The 10,735-nt window shown below is 38.1% G+C and overlaps 1 long non-coding RNA gene across 1 annotated transcript; it reads right to left on the reverse strand.

Moving 5' to 3' along the window:
- Positions 1-5,695: 5,695 nt before the first annotated feature.
- Positions 5,696-9,178, reverse strand: LOC147577138 (uncharacterized). The gene is made up of 2 exons (XR_015255757.1): positions 8,437-9,178; positions 5,696-6,082 (listed from the first exon to the last, which is right to left on the reverse strand). It is a non-coding gene; the product is annotated as an uncharacterized LOC147577138 (long non-coding RNA).
- Between the last annotated feature and the right edge of the window lie 1,557 nt (positions 9,179-10,735).

Genomic DNA, 10,735 nt, shown 5'->3' on the forward strand with positions numbered 1-10,735 from the left:
GTGTTCATAAGGCAAAGATGAGGCAATCATCTATGGCTGATGTCTCCTTACTTTATCTTGTCTTTGAATGAATGGGGGAGTTATAAATAAAATGTTGTTCAAGGAGGTGTATAAATAAATTGGCATAATTAGATGTCATAATTAGGTGCCCAATGCTGTTCCAGACACATTTACATAATTGTCAGTGCTGCAATGAAAATAATTGTTTGCCAGGATTGCTTCTGTTAAGGCTGATAGTTCCTTACTTAGTATAGTTTGTTCTAAGTGGTTGTTTAGAAAATATTCTAAACTCTGATTGTGGAATCATTGTACACAGATTAAATTTTGGTTTATTCTTTAAAAGTAAAGCAAAGGGCAAATATCTCATTTTTGGAAACTTTATCCATCAGTGGGACCGAGAAAAATTAAAGTTTTTATACACATGCACATGAAGAATTATATATATATATACACACACACACACACACACATTGGAAACTTTATCCATCAGTGGGACCGAGAAAAATTAAAGGTTTTATACACATGCACATGAAGAATTATATATATATATATACACACACACACACATATATATATATACACACATATATATATTTAGAAAAATAAAGTATATTTTAAACTTCAGCTCTTAAAATCTAGAACTCTCTTTTGAGCATGAAATTGTACCCTTTATTAATGAGTAACTGGCTAAGTCCAACTGAAATATGGCTGAAAAGAAATTAGTATGCTTCTGTCTGAGAAAGGAAGGTAGGGCACAGGTGCTCTTGTTGCTTAGATCCCTTTATTAATCTCCTGTCTTAAGGTCTAGACTTTCTGGAATACTTTCTGGAATACTCTTTCTCCAGATGCCCCTCACATCCTCATGTCTTTGCTCAGATGTCACCTTCTCAGAGGGTCCAAGGTTGGCCACTCGTTTTTAAAGTTGTTCTTCACTGTCCTGCTCCCACTCTCACCCCGACTTCTTGCCCTGCTCTACTTTTTTTTTTCACAGCATTTGCCATCTACCAGTCTATATGATTTGCTGTTTAATTATGCTTATTGCTTATTGCCTGTTTCTGCACTCTAGAAAGTATGTTCTATGAGGCAGAGATCTTTGCTTTAAAAAAAATACTACTGTGAAGAACCATAGCTGAAAGGAATTTATTGGTTCATATAAAAGTCCAGGAATATCCACCTGCAGGCATGGCGGTATCAAGGGGTTCACATACTATTCTAAGAATGTATTAGTTCCTTCTTTGTCTTCCGCCTTACTTTTCCCCTTCATTCCAAGGCAAATTTTCCATATAGTGGCAAGATGACCTGTAACAACCCCAGGTTACTTTCTATCAGCAGAGAAGTATCACAGAAAAGAGGAGGTCCTGCTTCTAACAGCTCCAACATAAGACTGAAGAGTGGCTTTCAATGCCAATTCCATTTAATGCCAATGCCATTAAACCTGGGGTTTAATGCACATTCGTGGCCAGAACTAAGTCCCATACCCCTACTTGGGGTTGGCAGTGGGATGAACTCCACCTAAAACCCATTCCAGTGTAGTTTCCTAAAGAAAATCAAGGCTATACAAAGCTCTTGTATTTGTTGATTTTGCTTCTCTATTGAACACATCAGCCATTTGTAATTTAAATGTTTAAGAATACGTTTAGGGGCGCCTGGGTGGCGCAGTCGGTTAAGCGTCCGACTTCAGCCAGGTCACGATCTCACGGTCGGTGAGTTCGAGCCCCGCGTCAGGCTCTGGGCTGATGGCTCAGAGCCTGGAGCCTGTTTCCGATTCTGTGTCTCCCTCTCTCTCTGCCCCTCCCCCGTTCATGCTCTGTCTCTCTCTGTCCCAAAAATAAATAAACGTTGAAAAAAAAATTAAAAAAAAAAAAAGAATACGTTTATTCTGAATTTTGATGCTTGCCCCTTAGGAATGATTTATGGATCTACGAATGCCCTCAAACACCTTTCCTTCCCAACTGAACAAATCATTACAACAATGAAGAATTCATGTGATCATTTGCAACAGAAGAGCTAAGTTCTAACCCATTTTTCAGGCCACAGACTGATTTCAGTGTTCTTCCTATCATTCAGAAGGATTTGCTACAAACTCCCTCTTGAATCTATGGCTGCTAAAGCCTTAGACTTTCCTGGCACTCAACTCCATCATATGAATGTACTCTGTGTTACAAAAATTGTTCCTAATATTAGGTAGAATGGGTGTAGCTCTGTTCTTCTAATTGCCCTGTTCTACTTCTACTAATAATTAATGCCTCTTCTGCTTGTAACATCATTTAACTTTTAGGTCGACAGTTATATCTCCCCTCAGCCTCCTTCAACTAGAATGAATATTCCCATGCTCTTAACCTTCTCTCATAGGTCTTGTTTTCCAGGCCTTTTATCATTTTTGTTGGTCTCTTCTGAACTACCTACAGCCTATCTTCTTTAAAAACACAGTGTCTGATATTCTCACCTGAAGCGGAAACATGTCCTCACAGAGCAGAATCAGTTCTTTTGTGTGAGACATTTGGTGGTGGTGGTGGGGGGGGGGTAATACTGTATAAAGTCTCTTTTCTCACCCACAGGTGGGTTCTATTATTGCTCAACTGGTATTCCCCAGTTTTACATCTATTTGGAAATTTACCAATGTCATCATCAGACCCCTGCACAGATGTACAAAATATAATGAAGCAATTATTTAAAAGAACATAAAACTAATTGTTAAAAAAAAAAACAACTTTCCAAGTTGATCCAGCTGTTAACCCTGACCTGCTTTCAGCAGGAAGTTTACATTTAAAGAAGAGAATATAATCTGCAGGTGTGGGCACCCCTTGACACAGAATTTAAGTTAAAAAAAATTAACTTAGGATATTTGTTGTGCTACTTGGCTTTGTTCATTTTTTTAAAAAAATCTTCCATTTTACATAACCAGACCTTTAAAAAAATGCAAACATGTATGCTTTTCAAAATTATAATAGATACGGAAGCATTATAAAATTACACAATGGGGGGAAAATCCCAGTTACGATGAAGAAAATCCATCTGCCATTCTACATGTAATGTGCTGATCATATTTTCATTATTATAGATGGGCCGTGATGGTTGTAGTTTCCCTGCGAAAAGATGTCACTGAAGGCATAGTACGATCCAGAATGCATGTATGATACCCTTACACTCTCTGGCAGTCTAATGCAATGTGCTGTCTGATTACACACACGTATTCTGTAACATACTGTTGTGCTACCCCACCATCCTTCTCTAATGAAACTTCAAACCTTTGTGCCATATCAATCTGCCAAAGAAAGTAGTCCCTTTGCAAGTGATACAAGCAAACTCAGCTGCTTCCCTTTTAAACTTCCAGGTTCCTCTCCCATAATCAATCTAGTTGCTACGGTTATCTATGTGACAGATGTTAAATGGAGAGATGTTTAATTTTCCCAAGGTGTTATTATATACTTATTTTATGTTCATTTGTTTTCACTCATTTAAGTGCTTCATTGGAATGAAATTTCCTCAATGACTGTCTTGGGTTGTGAGAACTCCACATCTTATTCGTAAATAAGCCTTCCCTGACCTAAAAAAGCATTTTACTGTCCTATAAAAATAAATCCTTTTTGTTTTGTGTCTACTCAACTAGCTAATAATTAGATCCACATTTCCCAATGCAAGGTCCATTAGATATTCTATGACCAAAGGGTTCTCTGATCAAATATGTTTGGGAAACTGTGTATTCTATTCCCCTCTTGGAGAATTCACATAGGTAGATATGGATACAAAAGGCTTTGAGTCGTCCCAGAGGAAAGAAGCCTGTTCAAGGCGGTGTTCCCCCACATTTTTGGACTTGACATGTTTTTACTCCCACATTGTTCCTATTAACAGTCCTGGGAAACCATTTGGAACATTGAAAGATTGTTTTCTAACAGTACTCCAACCCATAATACTGTCATTTTCAGGCATAGTCTTCTACATCAAAGGAGTCAGTTCAGTGGTGTTTCCTTCATGTATATACTTCTGCAATATGTGAAGACAGATGACAAAATGGATGGACCCTCCATCTTGAGCCTGGGGGTCAGAAAGAGGCAGTGCCCATACTAATTTCTGGGAGGGGACAAGAAGGGAATAATGATTAAGCACCAAATTACATTTAGACACTCTTACTCTTATATACTTCATGGACATACATACATTTATTTATTCAACAAATATGTGAGGAGTGCCTATTTTTCTAGGAGCTGAGAATCAGTCCAGAACCAGGCAAATTCCCCATTCTGATGGTACTCAGACCATCATGCAGAATCCTCGAGAGGTAAGGGCTTTACCTTCATTTTAAAGACGAGAAAATTAAAGCTCAGAGATATTACAGAAGTTGTCCAAGGTCACAGAGATGGTAAGTCAGCATGGGAAGGGTCTGGAAACTCACAGCAGACCTCCTTGTGAGGCTCACATCCCAGCCCAGAACGCTGTGTGCAGGACTTTGGTGCCGAGAAGTTTCAGGGGCTGGCATGGGAGATGAGATCAGGGGATGCTAACTGGGAGACAGCTCATCAAAGGCATTGTCCTCCACATACTTTATTACCTGTTACACACCCTCTTTACCAACGGTCTATAATAATAAGAGTCAAACCTGGAGGCATATTTATGTATAGGTAAATAACACTCCTCTCCTTTCCAAGACAATTTTACATCAGCATTCTCAGCAAGTACTTTCATCCTTGGTTTCCAACCTAACCTTAAGGGGAAACTTAATCTATATATTTACAAATCACTCTCTGACAGTGAGCCTCAAACCCATCTTTAAGTGCACAAAACCTCTTATTCTGCCTCTAACAGCTAAGAATATGCTGTATCCAGAAGTTCTTCTGAGCTCTTGGCCTGTGGCTTTCATGGGGATACCGAATGAGCTGTGAATTCTAAGTTGGAATCCATGTTTTTCTACTTACTTAGAGAATATGAAAAATTCAGACTAAGTTTATCTTACCTCCTCCTGCACTGCTCTTTCTCCTGCTTCCTTATATACAGGATATCCTTTCAAAACTTGCTGTCAGGAAAAGATTTGAAAGGTATTCAGGCAACATAGACTCCTTTTTATGGTCTCGCCTCTCATGGGGTGAAGTTCTCCCAGGTTCTTTTGAGGAACTTGGCTTTGTTCTCCCTGAGGAACTCCTTCACACCCTTGGCTTTAACTCCTGCCTGGATGCTGTTGACTCCTCAGTCTCCAGGCAGGTATTTTCTCCTGAACTCTAAACCCTTATTTCCAATAGCCTACTTGGCATTGCCTTCTACATGTCTTGCAGATACCCCAAATTCACCCCATCCAAACCTGCTCCCCCACTAAGCATTCCCTATCTGACATCTGCTCCGTGACTTAACCACTCTATAGGTCTTGCCTTTGCCAGGACAGGAAATTTTATATTTATGTATTTATGCCTCTGCCTGTTCGAACCATGAAGTTTCAACCACAGCCCCTCTAAGTCATGACGATGCTTATTATTTTGCCATCTGTCTCCCCTTCCAGGCTGTGGACATTTTAAGGACAGCTACCATATCTTTTCTGCCTTTATATTCCCAATGTTTAGCAAGCACAAGTGAGTATCGAGTGAATGATAATTGCCTGAATGAGTGTATAAATAAAGCGTGAATACAGGTAAAAGCGACTGATAATTACCGAGTGTGATCTATTTGCGAAGTATACTTATATTTTAAAAGACTTATAAAGCCCAAATAAAGTAGTAAAACAGGAGCAGCAATATTCTTTATTTAACCATTTCTTCGGCAGTGGTTCTGAAAAGTTCTATGCACACAATACAATAGAGAGCCGCATGGGAATATGCCTACTAAAAGTGGTTTTAGGCCAATATCTATCAAGTTTAGGACACGTTCCAATTTTTAAAATAGTTATAACTTTAGGTTTACGTGTTTGTAATTTTTGTGGTTGTTGTTGTTACGGAGTCACAGTATCGTTTTGGTACGACAGTAGAGGTGAGGAAAGCCTAAAATGGTGGTCAGAACATTTCTCCAAGTTCAGCAACTGTCTGGTATGTTTCTTCATGTCCGGAATTGCTCTACCCAAATCTTCCCACATTTTCTTCAGCTTACTGGTTTCCTTTGCCTGTAAAGAATAGAGAGTGTATGGCTGTACATCAAGTTTGTACAAATTGATTCTGGGACGATAGGAAAGGGTTTTAGAAGGTGAGCTTCACTTCCCTTGTCATCCGAGGCAGAACTTTACCTGCATATTAACCACACTAATGTCCACAAAGAACCCCTTTTCTTCTTATAGTAAAACAACAATAATGAGACTGTAGCCAAATTTCCCAAGTTTCTCCATATATAAATAGAAGAATCATAAGCCTTCTGGTCTTTAAGATGTTATCTGTGTTCTTATATTTCATTCAGTACACAAACAGGGGAGATTCCATAACTTTTTGTGTGATTCTGTTGACACTTGCCTTTCTGACAATGGAAAAAGAACTAAGTATCCTACATTGCTTTTTAAGCATAGGAGTTTCACGTTTAAATGATAGTCTGTCCGCTGCACAAAATAAAGAACCCCACACAAGTTGTCTAAAAATGGGGACAGAGATCTTCCACTCCCAAGAAAATATGTATTGTGTCTGATAGCAGGGAGTATAATGTAGTAAACAGGCCTTGGATTCGTAAGCAATAAGAGCAAACACATACTGGCCTCTCCTATAAGCCAAGTTTTCTGAGTGTGTCACATAAATTAACATTTTTCATCTTCACAATCACCTTCTGAAGTAGGTACTCTTTTTCTCTCCTCTATAGTTGAGGACATTGGCCAGTAAAAATGTGCCCAGGACCAAGAGCACACATGTGGTAAGACCAGTTCCACTTGCAATGTGGGCCAATAAACCTCTCTAAAAACATAGTATACAAATCTATAAAAATGATAATACCCACCATACAGGGTTATTGTAAGAATGAAATGAATGTTGAATGTAAAACCCTTAGTAGAGTGCCTGGTCTAGGGAAAGATCTCCCCAAATATAGCTATTATCAATGAGGACATTAGGACATATTTCATATGATTGCTATTAGACTGCATCACTGTCTCAGAAGGAAATAAGCGGCATGCTCACACAAATAATTGAGATAAGTTTAATGAAGAGGCCATTAAGAAAATCCAATAGGGGAAAGAAAGCACCCGAAAGCAAGATAGTAATTATGGAAGGCACCCCTAGACCTGAGAGGGCCCAGACAGGGAGCAGTTTCTAGAACCTTCTTTTCCAGAAGGCTACCTAATAAGTGCCGTGAGCTTCAGTGGAGGAAGCAGCCTCGCAACGTGCGGATGAACAGGGAATGACATGGAGTGATGAATACCTAGACCTCTGTCTCGTTTCCTGCTGTCACCTCCTAGAGGCCACACCCAAAGGAAAGTTAGACTGTGAGGGAGTCTGTTCCATCCTGTCCACAACCTTCTATATATGGTTTATGGATTCTGCCATCACCTCTGTTACAGTGATGTGTGCTTATGTGTGGTCTGCGTGCTTCTTTGGAAAAATGTGTTATAGACAAAATTTTAAATAGAGCATTGTAGACAATTTCTGAGAGTGAGAGTGAATCATTCCTACCATCTCTAGACAATTCATTCATTTTAGTATGTCATGGCTAAAAGCTGAATGTATTTACTTATTTTCATTTATTTAACCCTTCCATAAGGCTTACCTTGCACTAGGCACAATTACAAATGCTCAAATATTAGCTCATTTAATTTAATCCTGGTAAGAAGCCTATGAGATAGATACTTTTTAAAATTTTATTTAATTATTTATATATTTTTAAATTTACATCCAAGTTAGTTATCATATTGTGCAATAATGGTTTCAGGAGTAGATTCCAGTGATTCATCCCTTATGTATAACACCCAGTGCTCATCCCAACAAGTGTCTTCCTTAATGCCCCTTACTGATTTAGCCCATCCCCCCAACCACAACCCCTCCATACTGGGCTTTTTCCATACTTTGACTATTGTCAATAGCACTGCTATAAACATTAGGGTGCATATGCCCCTTCAAAACATCACACCTGTATCCCTTGGATAAATACCTAGTACTGCAATTGCTGGGTCACAGGGTAGTTCTATTTTTAATTTTTTGAGGAACGTCCATACTGTTTTCCAGAGTGGCTGCACCAGTTTGCATTCCCACCAGCAGTGCAAAAGAGATCCTCTTTCTCTGCATCCTTGCCAACATCTGTTGTTGCCTGAGTTGTTAATGTTAGCTATTCTGACGGGTGTGAGGTGGTATCTCATTGTGGTTTTGATTTGTATTTCCCTGATGATGAGTGATGTTGAACATTTTTTCATGTGTCGATTGGCCATCTGGATGTCTTCTTTGGAGAAGTGTCTATTCATGTCTTTTGCCCATTTCTTGACTGGATTATTTGGTTTTTGGGTGTTGAGTTTGATAAGTGCTTAATAGATTTTGGATATTGGCCCTTTACCTGATATGTTATTTGCAAATATCTTCTCCCATTCCATTGGTTGCTTTTCGGTTTTGCTGATTGTTTCCTTCACTGTGCAGAAGATTTTTAGCTTGGTGAGGTCTCAATAGTTCATGTTTGCTTTGGTTTCCCTTGCCTCTGGAGATGTGCTGAGTAAGAAGTTGCTGAGGCTGATGTCAAAGTTGCCTGCTTTCTTCTCTAGGATTTTGATGGCTTCCTGTCTTATGTTTAGGTCTTTCTTCCATTTTGAGTGTATTTTTGTGTGTGGTATAAGAAAGTGGTCCAGATTCATTTTTCTGCATGTCATTGTCCAGTTTTCCTAGCCCCATTTGCTGAAGAGACTGTCTTTTATCCACTGGATATTCTTTCCTGCTTTGTCAAAGATTAGTTGGCCACACATTTGTGGGTCCATTTCTGGGTTTCTATTCTGTTATATTTATCTGAGTGTCTTTTTTTTTTGTGCCAGTATCATACTGCCTTGATGATTACAGCTTTGTAACACAGCTTGAAGCCTGGGATTGTAATGGCTCCAGCTTTGGTCTTCTTTTTCAGAATTGCTTTGGCTATTCGGGGTCATTTCTGGTTCTATACAAGAGAGATACTTTTTAATTGCCATTTTACAGATGAAGAAATTAAAGCAAGAGGCTACACCCAAGGTCACACAGCAGTATTTAGCAGAGTCTAAACTTGAACTCAGGCAGACTGACTCCAGAGTGAAAGCAAGTAGCAAGGGCACTGAACATAGCCCACTTTTCATGTGTTTATTGTTGAGGGCGTTGTAGTTTTTTAAAGTAGGTAACTTTGTATTTTGAGTAAAGTTTTAAAATCTACTTAAAAGTATAAACCTTCTCTGGATCCTGATTTGGACAAACAAACTGAAAAGAAAAAAAAGACATTTTATTAAACAAAGAAGGTTACACACTGCCTGGGTACTCGATGAAAATTAGGAATTATTGCAATATTTTTCAGTGTGATAATATTTAAAATATTCTTATCTCTTGGAGAAATATTGAAGTTTTATGGGTGAAGGGATGCAATGTCTAGGATTTGAAGAGTGAGCGGACGGATAAACAAGAATGGTGAAATGTTGGTAATTGTTGAAGCTGGGTAAAAAATTGGTACTTGGGATTCACTGTGAAATTCTATTTGTGTCTATGCTTACAATTTTTCATCATTAATTGTTTTAAATACTGTTGATTCCTATAGAGATATTTTAAGAAGATTGAAAGAAAGGAAAACTTTTTAAGCGTAATGGCCTTTCTCAATGGGCCATTCTGGATTTCCTTATCTGTCTTCCTCCCCTGTGTGGTCCTTGGGGGCAGACACTGGGTTTTTAAACATGTATGTGTTCTCATTTGCTAACCTAGAAGGGCAAAATAAATGATTGTTGAGTAAATTAATGAAGCTGTTTATTTAAGCCTTGATGAACTACTGTACGTTAACCAGAGTTAAATTCTTCCAACCAAATTTACCAGTATTCCCTGGCACCAGTCATCTAGTCCTACTTTCCCATTTCTTTTCATGTACATATAAAGTAATTTGAAGGACAAGTTTGGATGTTTTCTTAATGTTGCACTCATATGGTTCCTCAAAAGTCACCATGCATGCCATCTGTATGGACTAGGTAATCACATGGTTTTTTATTTTGATTAGACTTAAGAAAATCTAAGAATTTAGAGCTTGAGAGGCCTCAGAATAATCTACTTTTTGCTACTCTTTCAGTAGCAAAGATATGGAGATACGGGGAGGTTAAGTGACTTGCCCAAGTTAAGTTATACTTTGGTCTTCCCCAGAGAATTCAATCTTGATTCTCTATTTTGGCCTTCCTTTTTAAGACCTGAGGCTTACATAATTTTGTCAATGCTTTTTAAGAAAAAGAACATAGAATTATAAAGACAAAACTTAGTACAAACACAATTATTTATTTAGGATGAGAAAATAGTCATCATTTAGTATTTTAAACTGCTAATAATACCACAAATACCACAAATTCCAAAAGATAACTACATTTCTATAAATTAACTGCCTAATGAACCTCTTCATTAATCCATTTATTTGAGATTATTGAATTAGTGGTTTTAAAGAATTCTCTTTTATAATATTATATGGTAGGATTCCTTTGAAAATAGTTTAATGTTGTATATAAGTTTATAATAGAAGGATATTTAATTCCTACAAGTTGTGAAACATTACTTCTGGTAGTTTCTGCCAGGTATACCTAAGTCATAACAGAGTCCCAGCAGCTAGACTTACATCAGACATGGCTAAGTAAGAGAAGTGACTGTGTAAGCATTCATTC

Source organism: Puma concolor, chromosome C2 (assembly GCF_028749965.1).
Source record: "Puma concolor isolate L17-30 chromosome C2, mPumCon1.1.hap2, whole genome shotgun sequence".
In the NCBI taxonomy this organism is placed as follows: domain Eukaryota; kingdom Metazoa; phylum Chordata; class Mammalia; order Carnivora; family Felidae; genus Puma; species Puma concolor.